This window comes from Scyliorhinus torazame, chromosome 5 (assembly GCF_047496885.1).
Source record: "Scyliorhinus torazame isolate Kashiwa2021f chromosome 5, sScyTor2.1, whole genome shotgun sequence".
Classification (NCBI taxonomy): Eukaryota; Metazoa; Chordata; class Chondrichthyes; order Carcharhiniformes; family Scyliorhinidae; genus Scyliorhinus; species Scyliorhinus torazame.
Genome location: NC_092711.1, coordinates 84,825,257 through 84,839,220, shown reverse-complemented (window position 1 = coordinate 84,839,220; position 13,964 = coordinate 84,825,257). Strand labels below are relative to the sequence as shown.

The 13,964-nt window shown below is 46.8% G+C and overlaps 1 protein-coding gene across 28 annotated transcripts in view; it reads left to right on the top strand.

The window, feature by feature from the left end:
* LOC140418722 (uncharacterized) overlaps positions 1-13,964 on the top strand; it is a 402,445-nt gene that overhangs the window by 15,249 nt on the left and 373,232 nt on the right. For 4 of the 28 annotated variants that reach the window (XR_011945294.1, XR_011945286.1, XR_011945275.1 and 1 more), the window contains one exon: positions 3,282-3,341. The exons of 1 other annotated variant lie outside the window; for it this stretch is intronic. The gene's annotated coding sequence lies outside the window, so the exon portion shown is untranslated. Of the gene's footprint in view, positions 1-2,272; positions 2,388-2,641; positions 2,755-3,281; positions 3,342-3,883; positions 3,976-10,236; positions 10,255-11,955; positions 12,056-12,694; positions 13,110-13,964 lie in introns of those variants that run through there. 23 more of the 28 variants (XR_011945289.1, XR_011945269.1, XR_011945272.1 and 20 more) reach the window with 16 other exon arrangements.

Sequence of the window (13,964 nt, the reverse complement as noted above, 5' to 3'; positions counted from 1 at the left end):
ATCCGGGATCAGTAAACCATTCCGAGGAGACTGTCACTTCCAGCCTCGGAGATCAGCATCTCCCTGATCCGGGACCAGTAAACCATTCTCACATGTTGTGGGTCACATGTATTTCCTGCCGATTTAGCTGGTGTACCAAATCTACACAGTCGCTTTTTCATAAATTGCTTTAAAATCACCAATGACTTGGATCCCCTTTTTGGGTAAACTCTTGACTCCTGGACTAAAATCTTTCAGTTTTCAGCATTCATCACGAAATGAAATGAAAATCACTTATTGTCACAAGTAGGCTTTAATGAAGTTACTGTGAAAAGCCCCTAGTCACCACATTCAGGTGCCTCTTTGGGGAGGCTGGTATGGGAATTAATCTTGTTGACTCTAAACACAGTTGTAAAGGAGCCTTCTGTCTGTATCTCGGAGCTCTGAACCATGGAAGAGAGTGACTGGGGCATGTTTCTTACACACCTCAGGGTTAACCCACACATTCAGTCCTGGATCTGATTGACAGCAGCAAAAACAGCCGAATCCAATCCCTGGACAGACTCATGAAGTCGCTGGTGTCTCAGCATAAGTTGTAAGTCAGTGAATCCATTCCCGCACTCGGGGCAGGTGAACGATCTCTCTCCAGCGTGAACTCGCTGGTGAATCATCAGCTCATTGCTGCTTCTAAAGCTCTGTTCACAGGCAAAACATTTAAAAGGTTTTAAAAGGTTTCTCGAGGAATTAAGGGCTATGGAGAGAGCGGGTAAATGGAGTTGAAATCAGCCATGATTGAATGGTGGAGTGGACTCGATGGGCCGAATGGCCTTACTTCTGCTCCTATGTCTTATGGTCTTATATATCAGAGTGAATTTGTTGGTGTTTCAGCAGGTTGTATGACTGAGTGAATCCCTTCCCACACACAGAGCAGGTGAACGGTCTCTCCCCAGTGTGAACTCGCTGATGCATCACTAGACCATTGCTGCTTCGAAAGCTCTGCTCACAGTCAAAACATTTAAAAGGTTTTATATCAGACTGAATTTGTTGGTGTTTCAGGAGGTGATAAGACTGAATGAATCCCTTCCCACACACAGAGCAGGTAAATGGTCTCTCCCCAGTGTGAATTCTCTGATGTACAGTAAGCTCAGATGATCGCCTGAAGCCAGTCCCGCAGTGAGAGCACCTGAATGGTCTCTCGTCAGTGTGAACACGTTGATGACAGGTCACTTCCCCGGACGTTTTAAAGCACTTCCCACAGTCTGGACATTTAAAAGGTCTTTTATCAGTGTGAACTCGCTGGTGTTTCTGCAGGTTAGATGTAGCAGTGAATCCCTTTCCACACAAGGAGCAGATGAATGGCTTCTCCTCACTGTGAATGTGTTGGTGTCTCAACAGATACTTTTTGCTTTTAAATTTCTTCTCACAGTCAGAACATTTGAAAGGTGTCTGATCAGTGTGAACATACTGGTGTGTCAGCAGGCTGGATGACTGAGTGAATCCCTTCCCACAGGTGGAGCAGGTGAATGGCCTCTCCCCAGTGTGACTGCGTCGATGCATTTCCAGTTCAGAAGGGTAACTGAATCTCTTCCCACAGTCCCCACATTTCCACGGTTTCTCCATGGTGCCGGTGTCCTTGTGTCTCTCCAGGTTGAATGACAAGTTGAACTCTCATCCAGACACACAACACGTGTATGTTTCTCCCCACTGTGAATGATGTGATGGTTTTTCTGCCTATGTAATTGGTTAAAGCTCTTCCCACATCAGTTCACTGGAACACTCACTGTCTGTGTGGGTCTCGGTGCGTTTTCAGTCACACAGATATTTGAAATCTTTTCCCACAAACTGAACAGACAAACATTACTCCTTCCACATTCAAAGACTGTGATATTCAGGTTCTAAAGAATTGAGTGACTGTCAGATCTTGATGTTTGGTTTGAGTTTTCTTTCGGCCAATCTTCTGCTTCGAATATCCTGTAAAAGGAGTTCACAAAAGCCATCACTGTCAGTCCAGGATAGAAATTCTGAACAGACAATTCTAGTTCCTCGGAAACATTTTTCCCTCTCTTGTTTCCCCAAAGCTGTAAATCTCCGTCCCACACACTCTCCCTCCTCCCTGGGCTGAAATCCAAACCCATCTCACCATCTCTTTCCTCCACTCCCAGTTTTCTCCCTCCCTCTCCTCTGCCTGGGTTCAGTTCTCCAGCTCCTGTCTGCAGACTGACAATAAAACCAATGGGTCTTATTGGGGGTTTGGGGCCTCCACTCACCCGCCTGAGTCCAGCTTCATGTCCGCACTGCGCATGCTCCAGCTCACAACAGCTGGGGAGTGATTGACGGTGGCTGTTGACCAATAGGAGGAGAGCAATCCGGGTGTGGATTTTCACTGAATTTACCGGCCGCCATCTTGGGTAAGAGAGTCAGGTCTTTTGTTCTTGGAGCGGAGCGCTTAGACGGCCATCTTAGTATGGGAAGAGGGAGTGGGCGGGGCTTCCTCCTCACTGACAGGCCCCGGGGAAACCGGCGACCGCCGCCATCTTGGGAGTGGAAAGCGGGTCTTTTGTTCTTGGAGCAGAGCGCTTGGGCGGCCATCTTGGTTAGGGAAGAGGGAGTGGGCGGGACTTCCTGCCCGGTGACAACACCCGGGGCACCCGATGGCCGCCGCCATCTTGTGGCGGTGAATTTCTATCCGGGTCTTTAGTGAAGGACAATGAGCTGGAGCTGAGGTTGGAAAGTGTTCAGAGGAAGGTCTGAAATCAGATTTACAGCCAGATATCTGTAAGAACCACAAAGTTCACATTCAGTATGTTTGCCAAATGAAATCACAATGCTGCAAACACTCAGTTCTGAAGAAGAATCAGATTGCATTGGAAATATTATCTCTCTCTTCACAGAAGCTGCCAAACCTGATGAGGATTTCCACAACTTTCTGTTTTCACTTCACATTTCCAGCTTCTGCAGAGTTTTACTCAAATTATTATGTTTTTGAAATACGGTTACATAACCAGTTAAGAGTAAAGCAATTGTCACCATTTAAATGTCCAAATCAGTGATATTTATTTGTTTAACTGAGACTGGGCTGTTCAGGGGCAAAGTCAGAAATCACTTCACAGAAAATATAGTGAAATCTGGAATTCTGATCAGATTCTGTCAATAGAAACTATGAAAACTGATAGAAGTTTATGAGATGAGAGTATTAATGGTTATAGAATCAAGGGAGATGGATGGATTTAACAAACAGATCAGACATCTGCAAACTGGAGCTTAATGTCTGAGGTTGAACTGATTCTGGTTTTGTTTTGAAGGTGGTGTCGGTTTCCTGTCCTGTCCTGTTTATCTCCACACCCGCTGGTAATTTGCCGGAGGTGAGATCATAATTTTTATTTGCGTCATGAGTAGGCTTACATTAACACTGCAGTGATTAACTATGATTAACACAAATTGACTTCACTTGATTTTTATTCAGAATTTAATTTCTTATAACAAGGCTGGAGTTTATGAACACCATAATAACAATCTTTATTATTGTCACAAGTAGGCTTATATTAAAACTGCAATGAAGTTACTGTGAAAATCCCCTAGTTGCCACACTCCGGCGCCTGTTTGGGTAAATTGGGGGAAAATTCAGAATGTCCAGTTCAACTGACAAATCACCTCACGTCTTTCGGGACTTGTGGGAGACCCTCGCAGACACGGGGAGAACGTGCAGACTCTGCACAGTGACCTAAGTGGGAATCAAACCCAAGTCCCTGGTGATGTGAAGCAACAGTGCTAACAACTGTGTTACCGTGGAGGGGAAGAGGGTTGGTGCAGTGACACATCCTTGTCTGATCCCAGTCTTCACTGAGATAGTGTCTGGGGTGTTTCCATTGATGAGGATCATGGATTGTGTGTCCTCATTATGCAGGCGGAGGATGGTGGACAATTTCTGAGGACAGCCAAATTTGAAGAACATACTGAAAAAAACATCACTTTGACGGCGTAAAGCATTTTTGTGAGGTCAGAAAAGACAAAGAACTGCGATTGCTGCTGTTCCGTATATTTTTCTTGTGTTTGTCAAATAGTGTCGATCATGTCTTTGGTGCCTCGTGAAGGGAGATAACCTAACTGTGACTCTGGAAGGAGCTGTTTGGCCACGAAGAGGAGATCATTGAGGAGGATCCTGGCAATGATCTTCTCTGTGGCAGACAGCAGGGAGTCGCCTGTGCAGTTACCACAATCAGACTTGTCTCTCTTGAATATAGTCACAGTGTCACTGAGATCCCCGGCATGCATCCTTCTTCCCAGGTGAAGAATATGAGATTGTGTAGCTATGCCAGGGGTGTAACATCGCCATGCTTCAGAATTTCAGCAGCGATTCATTCTGCTCCAGAGGCCGTGGTGTTTTTCAGCTGTTGAATGGCTTTTTCACTCCGCTCCAGATCTGGGTACCACGGGGACTGGGCCGGACAGGATACTGAGGAATGGACTTGAGGACGTTAAAGCCAAAGACAGAGTCTCGGTCGAGGGGTTCTTCAGAATGTTCCCTCCAGTGAGCACTGACTGACACTCTGTCCTTGATGAGTTCCCCTCCACACTTTGCTCTCAGTGGGGTGGGGCCATTGACTGCTTAGGTCATCAATTGTATTGGCAGCGCTGATGAAACCGTGCATGTCATTGCTTTCCATGAGCTGTTGGCTATCCCTCACTCTTTCTACCCTCAAACGGCTTCAGAAACTTGGAAAGCCTAGAGCAGGCACCTCAAAAGCACTGGAGCAGTACTTCCAGCAGTGCCTTCACAAGATGCTCCAAATCCAGGGGCAAGGAGGGCGGCCCCACAGAGGAGAGGGAAGGGGAAAACTGGGAGTGGGGCAAAGAAAGTCTGGGGCAGAGGTGAGTGTAGTGGCCATCACTAAGTAGAAGGTGCTGGGGAAGCTGAAAGGTCTGAAGATGGATAAATCACCCAGACCGGATGGACTACACTCCAGGGTACCAAAGGAGATAACTGCGGAGGTTGTGGAGCCATTGGTGGTGATCTTTCAGGATTCACTGGAGTCAAGGGGCTCCCAGGGGACAGGGAAGTGACTAATGTCACACCCCAGTTTAAGAAAGGAAAGAGGTAGACGATGGGAAATTATCAGCCGGTTAGTCTGACTTTGGTTGTTGACAAGATTTTAGAGTCCATTATTACGGAGTTCTTGGAAGTGCATTGTGAAATAGGACTGAGTTAGCACGGCTTCATCAAGGGGAGTCATGACTGACAAATCTGTTAGAATTCTTTGAGGAGGTAAAAAGGAATTTAGGCAAAGGAGAGCCAGTGGATATGATCCAGAAGGCCTTTGACAAGGTGCCGTACAACAGGCTGCTAAATAAGATAAGAGCCCATGGTGTTCGGGACAAGGTACTGGAATGGTTAGAGGATTAGTTGACAGGCGGAGATAAAGGGGTCTATTTCAGGATGGCAACCGGGGACTATTGGTGTTCCACAGGGGTCAGTGTTGAGACCACAACTATTCAATACATTAACGATCTGGAAGAAGGAACAGAGGGCACTGATGCTAAGCTTGCAGATGATAGAAAGATGTGTAGAGGGACAGGTAGTGTTGAAGAAACGGGAAGGCTGCAGAAGGACTTGGACAGGTTAGGAGAGTGAGCAAAGATGTGGCAGATGTATTAGAATATGGAAAAGTGTGAGGTTATGCACTTTGGAAGAAATAATCGAGGCGACTATTTTCTAAATGGGGAACGGCTTCTTGTTAGGTGAATTGGACATTCTGAATTCTCTCTCTGTGTCCCCGAACAGGCGCCGGACTGTGGTGACGAGGAGATTTTCACAGGAACTTCATTGCAGGGTTAATGTAAGCCTACTTGCTACACTAATAAAGATTATCATTATTATTATTAGCTAGTGTACTGTGTGCAGTTCTGGTCGCCACATTACAGGAAGGATGTGATTGCACTGGAGGGGGTCAAGAGGCGATTCACCAGGATGTTGCCTGGGATGGAACATTTAAGTTATGAAGCGAGGTTGGATAGGCGTGGGTTATTTTCATTGGAGCAGAGAAGACTGAAAGGCGACCTGATCGAGGTGCACAAGATTATGAGGGCCATGGACAGGGTGGGTAGGGAGCAGCTGTTCCCCTCAGTTGAAGGGTCAGTCACAAGTGGACACAAGTTCATGGTGAGGGGCAGGGGGTTTAGGGGGGTTTTGAGGAAAAACCTTTTCACCCAGAGGGTGGTGACAATCTGGAATGCACTGCCTGGGAGGGTGGTAGAGGCGGGTTGCCTCACATCCTTTAAAAAGTACCTGGATGAAGACTGGCACGTCATAACATTCAAGGCTATGGATCAACTGCTGGCAAATGGAGTTAGGTCGGTAGGTCAGGTATTTTTCGTGTGTCAGTATTGGATTGGATTTGTTTATTGTCACGTGTACCGAGGTACAGTGAAAAGTATTTTTTTGCGAGCAACTCAACAGATCAGTAAGTACATGAAAAGAAAAGGAAATAAAAGAAAATATATAATAGGGCAACACAAGGTACACAATATACAACAAAGAACAAAGAAATGTACAGCACAGGAACAGGCCCTTCGGCCCTCCAAGCCCGTGCCGACCATACTGCCCGACTAAACTACAATCTTCTACACTTCCTGGGTCCGTATCCTTCTATTCCCATCCTATTCATATATTTGTCAAGATGCCCCTTAAATGTCCCTATCGTCCCTGCTTCCACTACCTCCTCCGGTAGCGAGTTCCAGGCACCCACTACCCTCTGCGTAAAAAACTTGCCTCGTACATCTACTCTAAACCTTGCCCCTCTCACCTTAAACCTATGCCCCCTAGTAATTGACCCCTCTACCCTGGGGAAAAGCCTCTGACTATCCACTCTGTCTATGCCCCTCATAATTTTGTATACCTCTATCAGGTCGCCCCTCAACCTCCTTCGTTCCAGTGAGAACAAACCGAGTTTATTCAATCGCTCCTCATAGCTTATGCCCTCCATACCAGGCAACATTCTGATAAATCTCTTCTGCACCCTCTCTAAAGCCTCCACATCCTTCTGGTAGTGTGGCAACCAGAATTGAACACTATACTCCAAGTGTGGCCTAACTAAGGTTCTATACAGCTGCAACATGACTTGCCAATTCTTATACTCAATGCCCCGGCCAATGAAGGCAAGCATGCCGTATGCCTTCTTGACTACCTTCTCCACCTGTGTTGCCCCTTTCAATGACCTGTGGACCTGTACTCCTAGATCTCTTTGACTTTCAATACTCTTGAGGGTTCTACCATTCACTGTATATTTCCTACCTGCATTAGACCTTCCAAAATGCATTACCTCACATTTGTCCAGATTAAACTCCATCTGCCATCTCTCCGCCCAAGTCTCCAGACAATCTAAATCCTGCTGTATCCTCAGACAGTCCTCATCGCTATCCGCAATTCCACCAACCTTTGTGTCGTCTGCAAACTTACTAATCAGACCAGTTACATTTTCCTCCAAATCATTTATATATACTACAAAGAGCAAAGGTCCCAGCACTGATCCCTGTGGAACACCACTGGTCACAGCCCTCCAATTAGAAAAGCATCCCTCCATTGCTACCCTCTGCCTTCTATGGCCTAGCCAGTTCTGTATCCACCTTGCCAGTTCACCCCTGATCCCGTGTTACTTCACCTTTTGTACTAGTCTACCATGAGGGACCTTGTCAAAGGCCTTACTGAAGTCCATATAGACAACATCTACTGCCCGACCTGCATCAATCATCTTAGTGACCTCCTCGAAAAACTCTATCAAGTTAGTGAGACACGACCTCCCCTTCACAAAACCGTGCTGCCTCTCACTAATACGTCCATTTGCTTCCAAATGGGAGTAGATCCTGTCTCGAAGAATTCTCTCCAGTAATTTCCCTACCACTGAAGTAAGGCTCACCGGCCTGTAGTTCCCGGGATTATCCTTGCTACCCTTCTTAAACAGAGGAACAACATTGGCTATTCTCCAGTCCTCCGGGACATCCCCTGAAGACAGCGAGGATCCAAAGATTTCTGTCAAGGCCTCAGCAATTTCCTCTCCAGCCTCCTTCAGTATTCTGGGGTAGATCCCATCAGGCCCTGGGGACTTATCTACCTTAATATTTTTTAAGACACCCAACACCTCGTCTTTTTGGATCACAATGTGACCCAGGCTATCTACACCCCCTTCTCCAGACTCAACATCTACCAATTCCTTCTCTTTGGTGAATACTGATGCAAAGTATTCATTTAGTACCTCGCCCATTTCCTCTGGCTCCACACATAGATTCCCTTGCCTATCCTTCAGTGGGCCAACCCTTTCCCTGGCTACCCTCTTGCTTTTTATGTACGTGTAAAAAGCCTTGGGATTTTCCTTAACCCAATTTGCCAATGACCTTTCGTGACCCCTTCTAGCCCTCCTGACTCCTTGCTTAAGTTCCTTCCTACTTTCCTTATATGCCACACAGGATTTGTCTGTTCCCAGCCTTTTAGCCCTGACAAATGCCTCCTTTTTCTTTTTGACGAGGCCTACAATATCACTCGTCATCCAAGGTTCCCGAAAATTGCCGTATTTATCTTTCTTCCTCACAGGAACATGCCGGTCCTGTATTCCTTTCAACTGACACTTGAAAGCCTCCCACATGTCAGATGTTGATTTGCCCTCAAACATCCGCCCCCAATCTATGTTCTTCAGTTCCCGCCTAATATTGTTATAATTAGCCTTCCCCCAATTTAGCACATTCATCCTCGGACCACTCTTATCCTTGTCCACCGGTACTTTAAAACTTACTGAATTGTGGTCACTGTTACCGAAATGCTCCCCTACTGAAACATCTACCACCTGGCCGGGCTCATTCCCCAATACCAGGTCCAGTACCGCCCCTTCCCTAGTTGGACTGTTTACATATTGTTTTAAGAAGCCCTCCTGGATGCTCCTTACAAACTCCGCCCCGTCTAAGCCCCTGGCACTAAGTGAGACCCAGTCAATATTGGGGAAGTTGAAGTCTCCCATCACCACAACCCTGTTTTTACTCTTTTCCAAAATCTGTCTACCTATCTGCTCCTCTATCTCCCGCTGGCTGTTGGGAGGCCTGTAGTATACCCCCAACATTGTGACTGCACCCTTCTTATTCCTGATCTCTACCCATATAGCCTCACTGCCCTCTGAGGTGTCCTCTCGCAGTATAGCTGTGATATTCTCCCGAACAAGTAGCGCAACTCCGCCTCCCCTTTTACATCCCCCTCTATCCTGCCTGAAACATCTGAATCCTGGAACGTTTAGCTGCCAATCCTGCCCTTCCCTCAACCAGGTCTCTGTAATGGCAACAACATCATAGTTCCAAGTACTAATCCAAGCTCTAAGTTCATCTGCCTTACCCGTAATGCTCCTTGCATTAAAACATATGCACTTCAGGCCACCAGACCCGCTGTGTTCAGCAATTTCTCCCCGTCTGCTCTGCCTCAGAGCCACACTGTCCCTATTCCCTAGTTCTCCCTCAATGCTCTCACCTTCTGACCTATTGCTCCCGTGCCCACCCCCCTGCCATACTAGTTTAAACCCTCCCGTGTGACAGTACTTTTGAAGGGTAGTAACTGGTGTGATGTAGGAAAAACAGCAGCAAATTTATACACAGCAAGATCCCACAAATAGCAATGTGATAATGAGCAGATGATCTGATTTTAGTGATGTTGATTGAGGGATAAATATTTGCCAGGACACCGGGGATCACCCCCCCCCCCCCCCCCCAACTCCTCTTCACAATAGTGGACATGGGAACTTTTACAGGACCTGAGAGGGGCAGACAGGGTTTCAGTTGAACATCTTATTTGCAAGAAGGAACCTCCGACAGTGCAGCATTCCCTCAGTGCTGGCACGAGGAATATTGGATGTCATTTTTGTCCTCGGGGCCCCTGGACTGGGATTTAATCCCACAACCTTCTGATTCAGGGTGAGAGGGCTACCCACTGAGCCATGGTTGACTCAATAGACAATACAAAGTTAGAAAGGGAAAGTTACCCTTTAAAACCCCCCAACTTTTGCCTAAATCTAATAATAAAGACCCCAGTCTAGATAACATGGATTTAACTTCAACAAATGTGAGAGCGTTGGTTTAGAGCCACAGTTTTCGACTGAGACTCGCGCACCTTTTTGTCTCTATTGCTCGTGTCAATGACAACCAGGCGACGGAGCTGAGGGCTGCATTTGGAGGAGAATAACAGGGCCTACACCCCAGTTGGAAACTGCCATGGGCATCGCACTAATAGAGAGACAGGAAGGTGCTGGAGGACTGAGTGGGAAATGGGCCTCCAACCGGTTACATCAGTCACTCAGAGCGAACGAGAAACACTTCTCTTACAATACATATACAGGGAAGAGGCTGCAATGAAATCTGTCCCTTTTAACCTGCATGAAGGCAGGAGGCTCAGATGCACACGCTGAAGGAGGAGTCTGTTTGGCCCATCATTCCTCCTGCTTTCTCTTTGAAAAGACTAATTCATCTAACTGCTCTGCTCTTCCCCACAGCCCTGCAAATTATTCCCTTTCAAGTATTTATGTTTGGAAAGATACCATTGAATCTGCTTTCAGGCAGATCAGAACAACTCGCTTCAAAATATTAAAATAAAATCTCCCTCATGGATAAGGCTGGCAGGGCTGAAAGGCAGAGGTTGGTAGATTTAATGTTGGAGGTGGATCGGCAGTAATCCACGGCCCCTACGGCAGAGTTGTTGGCAGAGAGAAAGATGTACAAATGATGTTTGAGTTTGAATCGACGGGGAATGCGGTGAGCCAGCTTTACAGTTTGCGAGGAGCATTTTATGAGTACGGGGATAAAGCCAGTTGATTATTGGCTCACCAATTGAGATGGCAGGCAGCCACACAGGGAACAGCTCAGGTTAAAGATGAGGGGGGGGAGAGCTGGTTACTGCCCCGGATAAGATTAATGGAGCTTTTGAGGTTATTCATTGAGGGCTATACAAGTTTGAACCACTGGAGGATGGCTCGGAGACGGGACAATGTTTAGATGGATTGGACTTCCCAGTGGTAGAGAGAGTGATGAGCAATGGGGTTGGAGGAAGTTATTGACTGTATTCGTTCCTAGCAATCGGGAAAGTCCTGGGGCCAGATGGTTTTCCGGTGCAATTTTACAAACAGTTTGCGGCCTCGTTGGTGCCGTACTTACTGGGAATGTTCAATGACTCTCTGCTGAGGGGGGTGCTGCCGGCCACACAGAAGTTGGGCCTCATTTCTCTCATCCCTGGAAAAGGACAAAGATCCCCTTGAGTGTGGGTCTTATCGACTTATTTCAGTGTAAAATACTGATGTGAAAACACCAGCTAAGATTCTGGCAAAATGTTTGGAGGAGTGCACACCAGAAGTGATCTCTGAGGACCAAACAGGGTTTGTCAGGGGCCACAGTTATCGTCCAACATCAGGAGGCTTTTGAATGTGGTCATGTCGCCCCCTATGGAGCAGGTGCCGGAGGTAACCATCTCCATGGATGTGGAGAAGGCCGTTGACCGTGTGGAGGGCAGCTACTTCTTCGAGGTCTGGGTGATTTGGGTTTGGTCGTACTTTTATTTCCTGGGTGAAACTGCTGTATAATTCCTATGGCTAGTGTCCGGACCAATGCTGTGAGCTCAGGATATTTCTGACTACACAGGTACGAGACAGGGATGCCTGCTGTCTCCACTATTGTTTGCGCGAGCGATTGAACGGTTGGCCATTGCGCTTAGATCGTCAGTGAAAAGGAAAGGATTGAGAGGGGAGAGGGGGAGGAACATAGAGTGCCCCTTTATGCAGATGATTAGTTGTTATACGTTTCTGATCCTCTCTCAGGTATGGGAAATATGATGAAACTGTTGAAAAGAATTGGACATTAAACTGTGGGTAATATTCGATTCTGTGACCAATATTTAGTTAAACACGGATCTGAATAAGGAAATGTTGCAGCCACATGTGAAGTTTAAATGTCTCTTTGTGTCAGGATGAACCAGCATTTGAGGAATATGAAATCTCTGGAGTGTTGGTCTCCAAGTGCCGTATTGAACACTGGAGAATGAGCTCGAATTGGGACAGAGATAAGCGTGAGTGAGCATCGTAAACTGCTATTGTATCGGGGTGTTCTGGGTCTTCGAGTTTTAACCCTGCAGTTAATTGTCAGGGATGCAGTACAATAAACTCTGAACAAATGTGTGTGTGAGAAGTATCTGAAGCACCAGGAACCAGCTGAAACAGCAGAGCTGAATGTTTTCCAGTGCAGCCACAGTACTGTACTTATTCCAGCTTCCAAGTCCACCTGAGAACCAACCTCCTGGCTATTCATCTACAAGAAGCTTCAGAGCCTCATGAGAATTATTTGTTTCTAAAAACCCTTCACTCCAACTAAATGATCAGCTGAACAAGACGACAACAGGCCTGCAGCGATATAAAGATTAGTCTACATTCCATTTTCATCATTCCAGCTTCAACTTGATCTGTACCTAATTTCTGTGTATGTGTCAGTGAGTGTGAAAGAGACGAGAGACTGAGATGTTCAAACATCCAGGGAAATAGTGTGATAATAAATAACCTTTTCTTTTAAAAATAACCAGTAAGCCTGCTGCTGAAATGTATTTTAAATAAAGAAAAATCACACTGAGGGCAAGAAAATATCACACAAACATCCTGATAATGGACTGGAAAGGACCACTAAATGTAATCAAACGCTGTCTCGCCCTCTTCAGGTAGCTATACAGAGGCTGCAGCCTCACACTGAATGTCTACGTAATCCAGAGACGCCTCCAGGCCACAAACATCAGCTTCAGCCCAGGCGTGGGTGAAACTTTTTAAAAACCAGTTGCAATGCAGATGTTTGACCGGCACTTGGACCCGGCTGGGATCAGAAACCTTCAGGCTCCGCCCACTAGCTGTCGCATCACCAAGACGCCTGCGCATGCGCTCTGTTTCCCCAAGATGGCGGCTGTGAACCAGGTCCTGGTCCCGGGAGAGAGCTGACCGGCGGTGATGTGACCTGAGGATCACCGCACCTCAGGCAAGGGGTCAGGTTGGGAAGGCGGTGCCTTCAGGAATAACTGGGAAGGTGATGTTTGGTCAGTTGCTGCAGTCTGTGTAGTGAAGGTGCTGTCACAGTGGTGTGAGGTGAGGAAGTACAGGATTATCACCCAGCAATGATCAATTAAGGGGAATGTAAATCCAGCTCAGGCTGCTTTCAGATTGGAAAGGGAGCTAAGGTGTGTCCTCAGAGCTGGTGAATGTTGTGGCTTTGGCACTTTCTCTGTAAAGTCCTTCTCATTCCCTCCCTCCCTCTACCACCTCTATCTTTAGAGTCAGAGAGTTTTACAGCACGGAAAGAGGCCCTTCAGCCCATTCATAATCTTTATTATTGTCACAAGTAGGCTTACATAAACACTGCCAGTTATTGTGAAAATCCCGTAGTCGCCACACTCCGGCGTCTGATCGGATACACAGGGAGAATTCAGAATATCCAATTCACGTAACAAGCTCGTCTTTCGGGACTTGTGGGAGGAAACCGTCGCACCCGGAGGAAACCCTCACAGACACGGGGAGAACGTGCAGACTCCGCACAGACAGTGGCCTAAGCTGGGAATCAAACCCAGGTCCTTGCTGCTGTGAAGCAGCAGTGCTAACCACTGTGCTACCGTGCCACCCATAAGATTATTAGATTACTAGATCTGGATGAATTGTTTCCCAGGATGCTGTGGAAGGCGAGAGAGAGAATGCAGCGGTTCTGACCCAAAGTTTTAATTCCTCTCTGGCCACGAGGGGAATTGCCAGGGGACTCGAGAACAGCTAATGTGGTCCCACTGTTTAAGAAAGGTTGTAGAGATGAGCCAGGGAACTGCAGACCAGTGAGTCTCACGTCACTGCTAGGGAAACTATTGGAGAAAATTCTGATGGACTCTATCTCCACTTGGAGAGGTTTGATCAGGAATAGTCAGCATGACTTTGTCAGAGGGAGGTCATGCCTAACAA